Source organism: Sceloporus undulatus, chromosome 2 (assembly GCF_019175285.1).
Source record: "Sceloporus undulatus isolate JIND9_A2432 ecotype Alabama chromosome 2, SceUnd_v1.1, whole genome shotgun sequence".
Lineage (NCBI taxonomy): Eukaryota > Metazoa > Chordata > Lepidosauria > Squamata > Phrynosomatidae > Sceloporus > Sceloporus undulatus.
Window position 1 is genome coordinate 231511563 of NC_056523.1, and position 11598 is coordinate 231523160.

At 44.7% G+C, this 11598-nt stretch overlaps 1 protein-coding gene and 1 pseudogene across 1 annotated transcript in view; both read right to left on the reverse strand.

Annotated features, from left to right (window-relative positions):
• The window catches only part of NHLH2 (nescient helix-loop-helix 2), a 44541-nt gene extending 33227 nt beyond the window's left edge, over positions 1–11314 (reverse strand). Inside the window, exon 1 of the mRNA XM_042452716.1 lies at positions 11060–11314. The gene's annotated coding sequence lies outside the window, so the exon portion shown is untranslated. The remainder of the gene's footprint in view (positions 1–11059) is intronic.
• Positions 990–1518, reverse strand: LOC121920612 (annotated as a pseudogene).
• Positions 11315–11598: the final 284 nt, after the last annotated feature.

The window sequence follows — 11598 nt, forward strand, 5'->3', positions numbered from 1 at the left end:
TTTTGTGTTTATTTGGGATCCTAGAGAAGGGGCATTGCGTTTGGTGATTTTTCATTTTGTGACTGTAAGGAAAGAGGCTGTCTGCCTTCTACCGGGGGTTGGTCTCCACATTGAGAAATAATCTGCCCCACCACGGCTTTAACTGCCATGCTCCGTTGCTATGGATTTTTTTTGTTGGAATTGGTAGTTTTTGTAGTTTGTTTCCAGAATTCATGCTGGAGCTGTGGCAGTTTAAGCAATGCCAAACAGGATTATGTCTGCAGTGATTCTAGGTCGCTCTTCTTGGAGGTGGTGGCCCCCTTGGGCAACCCATGGGGTATGGGAGACCCCCATGTCCGTTTGTTTCTCTTGTTGAAGGGCCCGGGTCAAAAGCCTTTAAGGCACGAGCTTAAAGCCAAGGAATCACCTGTGGTTGCCATCGGTGCTCCCTGAAGAGGGTAACGCAACAAGGCCTGCCATTAGTTGCTTCCCTGAAAGTGGGCAATGCAATGCATCTGCCTTCAGGTGCTTACTGAATCGGGGCAATGCATTGTCAGGCCTGCTATTTCAGATGGCTTCCCTGAAAGTCTAGGTGATGCACTGCAGTCTGCCTTATGTGCTTCCTTGAAAGTTGGTTTTCGAAGCAGTGCAATCTGCTGTCAGATGTTTTTCTGTGAAGCAGGCGATGCAATGTGATCTGCTTTCAGGTGCTCCCTGAAAGCGTGGTGGATTGCATCGATTGCTTGTTGTGTTTTCCTGAAAGCAGGGTGTGGAGGTTTTACAATGCAATCTGCATCGGTGTCTTTCCTGAAAGCGTGGTGGCATTGTGTGTCTGCCTCGGATGCTGTCTTGAAAGCTGGTTGATGCAATGCGATCTGCCGTAGATGTCTTCTCTTTGAAAGCGGTGATGCAATGTGATCTGCATAGGTGTTTTTCTTGAAAGCAGGGTGATGAATGCGATCTGTTGTCAGGTGCTTCCTTGAAGCTGGGTGATGCAATGTGATTTGTGTTCAGTGCTTCCTGAAATTGAGATGATCAATACGGCACCGACTCGTGTGGATCAGGAAAGCCAAAAGTCTGGCAGCGTTGCCTGGGGGAAGCGTGGAGGACCCATGCTCGGGCTTCCCCCTTCCAGCTCCCGTCGTAGACATAGGACGTTGGTTGGATGGAGATGTAGCAGATGGGGCCAGGCGGGGATCTGATCTTGGAGAGTTCTTGTCTGGTGGGAGAGTGGGCAGGAGCTTGCGTGAGCTCAGCAAGGCCAGGTTGAAGGCCTCACGCGGATCCGTTTCCCGTGTGGCGTTGGTGTAGCGGTACTTGGCTGTGGCCGACGGCGCCGACGTTTTTTCTCCTCACGGCTCAGTGGTTGCTGAGGGTGCGGGTGCGGCACCAGCCTTCCTTCTCCTCTCCTGGGCCCTCCCCGTCAGGGCCTCCAATCTGAGGCCACAGCGCTCCGCGCCCCTTGGCCTCCAAGGATTCCGGGTCCGAGGGTGCCGGGGAAGGGTGGTCCGAGTCCAGGGCCTGGTCTGGGCTAAGCATTATTGATGGTTGGTGGGAGAGAAAAGAAAGAAGGCATTGCATGTACCAGGCATCTTCCTTTTCCAGGACCTGTACTACATTCAACTTCTGTCTAGGATTAATTCCAGAATGTCTCCATTCAGGGTGACCAGAGGGTCCTCCTTTTCCAGGACATACTCTGCATTTCTACCTTCGTCCAGGAGGAAGGAATTCTAAAATGCCCTCCATTTGGAGCATCACTAAGAAACCCATTGAGTTAATGCCACCTTTGTTCGGTGGTAGATTCATAGACAGAGCCATGTTAGTCTGGAAAAATTAGTACGCAAAAAGAATATTGAAGCACCGTTGAGAATAACTGAGAGAAGAAGTGTAGCATGAGCTTTGTGGCCTTGAGCCCTTCATGCCCACACTGCATCTGACAATGGAGGCTCAAGTCTACAAAAGTTCATGCTACCAACTTCTTTCTTTCAATTTTCTTCAATTCATCTCAAAGGTGCTCACAAGATCCCTTTGAATACCTCCTTTGCGTTTCCCTTTGGAAATCCATCTACTAGCCGCCTATCCCACTGCAACAAATAGGGGGACCGGATGGATTCTTCTAAAGTCTTTTTTTCTAGGAACAGCAAAAGGCAAGACTCACACCCAGAACTCAGGACATATTTCCTTTCTCATAGGGAAAGGACAAACAAGCAGTTTAGGCAATGGGGCTGCTTGAGGATACACGGCAAATGTTGACAGGATTAATTCCCCACTTTAATTTCAGCACCATGGACAAAGAAAGGAATAAATTGCGATGCATACTCAGGTCCTAAACAACCTGCAGAAAATATCCAGTTTTGAGACGCTTTAACTGCCCTGGCTCAGTGCTAGGGAATCCTGGAACTGTAGTGTCGTGTGGATAGGTAGCCTTCTCTGTCAGAGACCTGTGCCACACAAAACTACCTTCCCAGGGCAGTTAAAGCGGTCTCAAACGGATTGTTTTGCTGTGTGTTTTGGACCTCAGTCAAGTGTTTTGTGCTAGTAAAGTACCATTTTAAGCATTTGTCTTGCTCTGAGTTCTCCAAGGCTGCATGCACACTGCAGAAATAATCCGGTTTGACCACTACTTTCCACTCCATAGGCTGATGCTATGTAATTCTGGGATTTTTAGTTTTGAGAGGCATTTTGCTTATCCTCATGAGAGCTTGGTTGCGCCCAACCAACTAAGTTCCCAGAATTCCATCATTGAGTCATGGCAGTTGTGTCAAACTGGGTTGTTTCTCGCAGTGTAGTGCAGCCCAAGTAATTGCAAGCCAACCAGGGTATTTTAAGGAAGGTAAGTTTCACCAATGTCAGCACTGCGCAAAGGGAGTCAAGACCTCCTTGTGCGAGACCATTTCACCAAGAAAACCCTTAGGTGGACAGTCAAAAAACCAACAACTTCAGAGAGGGGATGGCCAGACAGAAAACATGTCCAATAAAACAGATAGTTAGACGCAACACTAATTGGAAATGGAACATGAGAAGCATGAGCCAGGGAAAGGAAACATCAAGTCGTTAAAGAAGGAAAATTGCGCACATGAATATAGATACTAGGAGTGGTTAGTAAATGGACAGGAATGAGTCCCTTTGACTCAGACAACTATACAGTAATTCTATTTAGGAAATGAAAAAAGAAGAAATGGAGTGGCTTTTCATGCTAAGAAAAGATATAGCTAGAGTACACAAAGGATCAACTCAAAGTCAGACCATATATTATCAATAAGGCTTCAGGTAAACCTATAAACATCACGATTATTCAGGTATATGCACCAACACTGGATGCAGATGAAGAGGAAATTGAGAGATTCCTGGAGATGCACTCAAAAAAGAAACTGACAACATGCCATCACAAGATTTCAAACTAAAATCATGGGAATTGAATGCTAAAGTTGGAACAAAGAAGAATCCAAACATAGGAAGACTGGATTAAGAACAAGAATAAAGCAGGAGAGCATCTGATTGAATTAGTGAGGCCAATAATCTATTCATTGCAATAGCTGCCTTCATACAAACCGATAAAAGACCTACACCTGGACATCATTATTAGATAGACAACTATTTGGAAGTAGAGATGGAGAACTCTATCCTTGTGGCTCAAAACCAGACAGGCACCGACCACAAAAACTGCTCATGACAAAAACAGAGTTAAGCTGAAGGAGAAAGCAAAAACCCATCATTGTACCAAAATATGACCTGAACAACCTTTCGTGAATCTAATGACAGTGTAAGCAACACCATTCAACATACAGTGGGTCCTGCCTTAGCGGGGATTCAGTTCTGGATTCCTCCTCGTAAGCGCCATTCCGCCTTGCTCAAGCCCCTTGTAAACAATGGGCCTCGTGCATGACGGCGCGACGGCGCGCAGGGCCACAAGACGTGCGCGCACGCCCATGCAATTGAATGGGACACCCCGCCCCTTCCACCCCGCGCGCACCCCGCGGCTTGAGCGCGTATGCTCAGCCCGTAAAGGCGCCATATGGCGCAGGCGCTGTGTATTGAGTATAATCGCCAGGAACCTGAAGAACTGTGGATAGAAGTCAAGACAGAATTAAGGACGAATGCAAGAAAAATACTAACAGTGGCCAAAAGAAATATAAGAAACAGTGGATGACAGTGAACCATCATGCAATGCAATAAAAGAAAGAAAGAAAAAACAAACGCAAAGGAAGACAGAAACAAAACATAAGTATGACACAACTGTGCAATGTGAGATGCAAAGATAAAGAGAATACAATGACCAGAGAATAGAAGATAACAAACAAAAAGGGAAGAATGAGAGACCTCATGAGAAAATCCGAGAAATTAAAGCCCCGTTCAAACCAAGGGCAATGGCTTATGAGTCAAAAAGAACATCATACAGGACGAAGAAGAAATAAAAGATGCTGGAGGCAATACACAGAAGTTTTTACAAAGCTGATGAGGGGATGATGAATTTGCAATGTGGAGCCATATGAGAGGAAACCCAGATCTAAGAAGTGAAAATGGACTCTTCAATAAAGGATGGGGAAAAATAAATCACCGGGAACAGATATAACCAATTGAACTGCTAATGCCCACCGAAAGTGAAACTTTTAGTGCTGACTGAAATATGCAACAATATGGAAAAACAAGCGGTGGCCAACAGACTGGAAATGCTCGCTATGCATATCAATCCACAAGAAAGGCGTACGAAGCTGCAGCAACTATAGGACACTAGCACTAATCTCACATTGCAAGCAAATATGTGCTCAAAGTTCTGCAACATAGACGCCAACCAAACATGAGAGAAAATCCCAGAGGTCCAAGCAGGGTTCAGGAAAGGAAGAGGCACTAAGGACCACATTGCAAACATGCGATGGTTTAATGGGTGCACCAAAGATTCAATGCTGTAGTTTCATAGACTTACAGCAAGCATTTCATTGTATAGATCACAAAAAGCTATGGGATGCACTCAAAGCATGGGGTTACCACTACATCTGATAGTCGTGTGAGGATCTGTACCTAGACAAGAGGCCACCGTCAGAACGGAATTTGGAGAAGAGAGTGGGTCCCAATAGGCAAAGGGTCAGGGCAGGCTGCATCCTATCACCTTGTTTAATTCATATGCTGAAAACATCATAAGAAAAGCAGTGACTTAGATCAGAACAGGAGAGTGAGTTAAAAGGAAGGAACCTCAACAACCTAAGATATGTGGACGACACCAAAATATAGAGAAGACATTCTGGAATAGGAACAGTTTTAATAGGAAGGTCAAAGACGAAAGTTGCAAAGGCGGCCTGATGCTGAACATAAAGAAAACAAAAATAGTGACCACAGAAGAAATACAAAATTCAATCTAGAACACGAGGAAATTGAAATTACAGCGCCCCGCGCCATACGCAGGGGCACATATGCGGTTGAGGCATACGCGCTCAAGCTTCGGGGCACGCGCGGGGCAAAGGGGCGTCGGTTCCCTTCATTGAATGGGTGCGTGCGCCCGTTGCGTGCCCGTGCGCGCGGCGCCACTGCGGCGGCCACCTGCACGAGCCCCATGGACAATGGGGCTCAAGATAGCGGATTTGCCTTACACGGGATCCAGAATGGTCACCGCCGTAAGGCGAGGACGCATGTGTTTAAAGGATTCCCTATCTCGAATCAAACATTGACCAGAATGAAGACTGCAGTCAAGAAATAAGAAGACTAGGAATGGAGGGTAACTGTGAAAAACTGGAGAGCAAAAGACATGCAATGGAGCACCAAAGTCGACTCGTCGAACCATTGTATTCCCATACCATGTATGGATGCGAGAGTGGATAGTGAAGGATGAGAGAGAGAGAAAGAAAATCAACTCATTGGAAATGTGGTGCTGGAAAAAGTACTCAGGATTACATGGCAGCCAAGAGACAAACAATGGGTTTTGACAGGTCAGCCAGGGCTCTCCTTGGAGCAAAGAGGATCAAGTTGAGGACTATTGTAATTTGGCCACACAAGGAAGGCACGGGATCCTGAAAAACAATAATGCTAGGAAGGGTAGGAGAAAGAGGGAGAGCACAAACCAGATGGATAGATTCAGTCGGGGATTATGGCCAAGGACTTGCAGGATCTGGGCAAGGCAGTGGGGATGGGATTTGGAGATGTTCATCCACAGGGTCACCATGATGAGCCAGAACCGCTTGAGGGCAGCTACAACACAAAGTTCATCTGTTCAGCAATAATAAAATACAGTATCTGTACCATAGCTGTGAATCAGCCCTAAAATGAATGTAGATTTCTGTGTTTCGGCTTTGATTGGGTCATGTCCTCCATTTTAATGGAAGGCCTTACATTTGGGCTGCCTCTCGTCCTTTGCAATGGGATGACATCTGGTCACCCTGAGAGGCACCCCATTATTCAGCCAGCATGGACTGTAATTCACAAAAGGCCAGGAAAGGCCATTAAAGTGTCTGTGGAGCCAATGTTGGCCTACAGTGATCCCCAAACTTGGCCCTCCAGGTGTTTTGGACTTCAGCTCCCAGATACTCAGCCATTTGGAAGTGGTCTGGATTCTGGAGCTGAAGTCCAAAACACCTGGAAGGCCAGAGTTTGGGAATCACAGAGTTTGATTTGAGTGTTGGCTAGGACTTCTGGAGATCAGTGTTCAGTTTCCAGGATCCAGATATAAGCCCACTGGAGGGGAAATCTTAGGCAAGTCACACTCTCTCAGCCTCAGATCAACCCCCTCAAGAATCTGGCCAAGAAATCCCCACCAATAGGTTTGTTCTGTGTTGTGTTTCTTTATGTGCCTTCAAGTCATTTCCATTTTGAAGGCCATGAACCTGGTTCTCACCTTTGATCTAATGGGACTTCACTCCCAGAAGCCTCCCCAGCCAGCATAGATATGATATTGGATGCTGGGATTGAAGTTCCAAAACATCTTCCTGAGAACCATTGCTTTAATGGGTTTCTTGGGGTGGACCTTGGGTGAGTACACTCTCTCAGCCTCAGGGAACCTTCTCTGAACAATCAGCCAAGAAAATGACTTGAGGCATGCAACAACGGCACTAACCACAAGGAGAATAAAGTGTGCAGCTTCCAAGAAAGGAGTTGCAAAGAGCTTAGGTGAAAGTTTTGCCCCTGTTGCAACAAGCTGCCATTCCCAGAATTCACAGCCTTGAGCATGGCAGCTAAAGTGGGATCAGCCCGAACTATTTCTCCCTGTGCTGATTGCAGTCAGCCCCAGGAGAGTGCTTGACTCTGAGACTCAACGACCTTAGGGAAACTTCACTACTTCATTCACTCCTACTTAAACCAAACCTTTCTGCCTGGATGAGAGGGTCCCTTTGGGGGGACATTTGGCAGTTTTTTGCTGTTTGTTGCTGTTTTAAGTTGCGTTGATTTTTTAACTCTCTTTTATTTTTGGTTAATGGTCAAAGTTTTCAAGCAGGTGAGCCTTTTCCTGAAAGACTCAGGCTGCATCCACACTGCAGAAATATCCGGATTTGCATCACTTTAAGACCATACCCCACACTGGTACAACCCCCACAATTCCATGGCTGCATAAACAATCCGGACTGACACCGTTTTAACTGCCCGGTTCCAGGATATTGTTGCATCCGCATGCAGGAAATATCCAGATTGGCACTGCTTTAGCTGCCCTAGGATCTGGGAAGTGTAGTTTATTGTGGCACCAGAGCTCTCTCTCTGCTGACGAGGAGGCCAACGTCTCACAAAACTACAGTTCCCGTTCCCTTAGCATGTTAAGCGGTCTCAAAGTGTTTATTCTGCAGTGTGTGTTGGACCTGAGTCCCCTCACTTCCTTTAGAGCATTTCTGTTTCCTATTGCATTGGTTTTTGCACTGCATGGCATTTGAAATCCCAGATTGTTCTATCCATTTTAGGCTCGATTTCGTGGGGCTTTATTATTGGATCGGTTTGTTTCATTTGCAAGTCGTCTTGTGTCCCGATTTTTGGGGATACAAATATAACAACAACAACAACAGCAACAGTACGTATCAGGTCTAAATTGCATTTTATTATTATAAGGAGGCATGCATTTTAAATACTAGGCTAGTTTATTTCATTCAAATGCACACTTTTGAATGTTTTTTTATTGTATAGTTTTTTAAATTGTAAGCCACTTTTGTGTCCCAATTTTGGGTGGAAGAGGGGGACTTAATATAATAATAATAATAATAATAATAATAATTGCATTTTTCTTTTAAGGGTAATGCTCAGAATACTTTGGTTTGCATTTGATTCCATTTTAAAAATCCATTTTGTCGTTTTGTTATTGTATGGTTTTTGCTGTTGTTTTGATTTGCAAGCAGCTTTGTGTCCCAATTTAGGTGAAAGAGGATAACAATTATGATTATAATAATATAATATATATAATAATACTAATAGCAACGACAACCACAACCATTGCATTTTTATTCTTTTCAATACTATGGTCGTTTGATTCCATTTTAGGCTCACTTTGGTACGTTTTTCATTGTATCCTTTTTTTTGTGTAAGCCATTTGGGTCCCATTTTGGAAGGAAAAAGTAAGATAATGATATAATAATAAATAGTAATATTTAAATTGCATCTCATTCTTTTAACAAGTCATGTATTTCGCGAATCTGCTAGTTTAATTCCATTTTAACGCCCACTTTCAAATTTTTTTAATGGTATCGTTTTTATAAATTTGTTAAGCCACTTTGTGTGGAAAGTGGGATTAAAACATATGCACAATAAAACAGCAATGATTTATTTTATTTTTTAGGAGTGATTATTTTAAGGCGTTGCAAAGGCTTGGTCGTTTTAATTCCATTTTAAGGCTCGTTTTGTACGTTTTTGCTATATCTGTTTTTATGCGTAAGCCACTTTGTGCTCCAGTTTCAGGAGGAAATCGGGATATAAAATAACAACAACAACAACAACAACAACATTGGCATTGGACTTCGAATGAGTAATTAATTTTAAATATTAGGCTGGTGAAATTCCCATTTTATGTGGGTTTTTTTCTTTTGTAAGCCACTTTTGTGTCTCAATTTTTTTCGGGAGGAAGTGAGATATAATATATAATATAATATATATAATAATATTGTTGTTGTTGTTGTTGTTGCTGTTGTGTTTCGCATTGGGGCTTCACGACAGGCATTTCCAATTGCATTTTCTTCTTTGAACGAGTCCTTCATTTCAAACGCGTGCTCATTAATTCCATTTTTAAGGCCACTTTCTTTTGTTGCTTTTAAGCATTTTGGTATTGCTAATAAATAATCATCCTATATATATCCTATAATAATAATAATAATAATAATAATAATAATAATAATAATAATAATTTTGGCTGAAGAGCGGGGTATAAATATTATTATTATTATTATTATTATTATTATTATGGCTGAAGAGCAGGGTATGAATAAATATTATAATAATAATAATAATTTTGGCTGAAGAGCAAGGTATAAATAATAATAATAATAATAATAATAATAATTTTGGCTGAAGAGCAGGGTATAAATAAATATAAATATAAATATAAATATAATAATAATAATAATAATAATAATAATAATAATAGCAGCAGCAGCAGCATCCGCAGGGGACAATGAAGCGGAAGCCTCCCCCGCCCTGTTTTGGATTTGAAGACCGACCGGGGAGAGAACAGGGATCCGGATCCGGATCCGGATCCGGAGGGAAAGGACCCAAAGGGGTGTGAAACTATAATGATAACGAGGAAGAGAGGGCCCTGGACAGAGCATCCTTGAGCAAAGCCTAAGGACCAAGGAAAGGGTCGTTTCCGTTCAGGGTTTATTATGGAGAAGGTGGAAGAGGCGAAGGGCTGGAGGGAAGGAGGGAAGGTGGCAAGTTCAGAGAGGAGGAGAGAAAGTGGCAACTGCAGAGAGAAGGAGAGAAAGTGGCAGCTTCAGAGGGAAGGAGGGAAGGAAGCAAGTTCAGAGGGAAGGAGGGAAGGTGACAGCTTCAGAAGGTGGCAACTTCAGGGGGAAAGAGAGACGTTGGCAATTTCAGAGGTGGGCCAGGAGGGAAGGAGAGACGGCCGCAAATTCAGATGGAGGACAGGAGAGAAAGGGAGGAGGTGGCCACTTCTGAGGGAAGGAGAGAAAGCAGCGACTTCGGAAAGAAAGAATGTGGCAAGTTCAGGAGGAGGACATGAGAGACAGAGAGTAGGTGGCCACTTCAGAGGGATGGGGAGCAAGTGGCTACTTCTTGAGAGGGAAGGAGAGAAAGTAGTAACTTCAGAGGGAAGGAGGGAAGGAGGCCGCTACAGAGGGAGGACAGAAGGGAAAGAAAGAAGGTGGCCACTTGAGAGGGAAAGAGAGAAGTTGACAACTTCAGAAGGGTTAAGGAGGGAAGGGGGAGAAGGTAGGTGGCCACTTTAGGGATGGGACAGGAGGGAAGGAGAGAAGGTGGTGAGTTCAGAAGGAGGACAGGAGGGAAAGGAAGAAGGTGGCAACTTCAGGGGAGGACAAGAGAGAAGGGAAGAATTTAAGGAGGAGGACAGGAGGGAAGGGAAGAAGGAGGCAAGTTTAGAAGGAGGACAAGAGGGAAGGGGAGAAGTTTCCACGTCCTTTCCTTTCCTCCTGTCCTTCTCCCTCTTCCAGTATCTTCTTGGTAACTCCCCCCCCCCTCAATCTCTCTCTCTCTCTCTCTCTCTCAAGATGTTTGTGATCATCTATAGAACCATGTAGTAAATCCCAGAGTAAATAATGATCACATGTAGTAGCAAACAGCCGTCAAGATCAATAGAACCTGCCCTCCTCCCTGAATGAAAAACAGAGGAGCAAAGGTTACCTTCCGGAAATAATAATATTGATCAGAGGAAATCCAGGGTTTATTTCCCCCGGATTTCCGGCCTCTGGATGGGGAAATGAATGGGGGAGGGCAGTTCCTCCCATGGAAAGCAATCTGAGGTGTCTTTCTCTCTTGTTTCCCCCCGGAAAGTCGGGATCCCCGTTGATTTCTATGGCGCTGGACCAGAGAAAGGAAGAAACGGGTGGCAAGGAAGGCAGCCTTCTGAAAACGGATCTAACCCTTCAGGGCCCTTAAAATAATATTCTTAACGTAAAAACTAATAAAGATCAGGGGGGGGGGGTGTTACCTTGGAGGAATCGTTGGCACAGTTTTTTCCGAAACCTTGGCGTCGCAAATGACATTCCAGGAGGAGATGCTCCGATGAGTCTTTCAGAATTAAAAACCCGTGTTTATAAGAAAGGTTTAAAAATAAAGAAAGGAAGGAGAAAAAGAGGGAAAGGAAGAGGGATCAGTCCTTAGAGAAGAGATGGGTGGAATGAGAAAATAAGGAGATGAAAGCGTGGAGGGCTAGAAGTAGCTGGGAGCCGGTCCTTTTCCTTGGAGCAATGGAGGCAGAAGAGGAGAACATCCTTGGCAGCAGCCACAAAAGGGCCTCCTCCTCCTCTGCCTCCTCCTCCTCCTCGGAAAGGAGGAAGGCTCTCGCCCCGTTCTCCTTTGGAGGAGGAGGACCAGGGCAGGGACCTCCAGGGATCCCTCGATCCCTCGGGGCTGGTTTCTCTGGATCCCTCGCTTTCCTCCCCGAGGATGGAAAGACAGCGCCGGCGCCGACGCCTCTAAAAACAAAAGGGAGGAAGAAGAGGAGGGGGGGAGAAGAAGGGAAGGAGA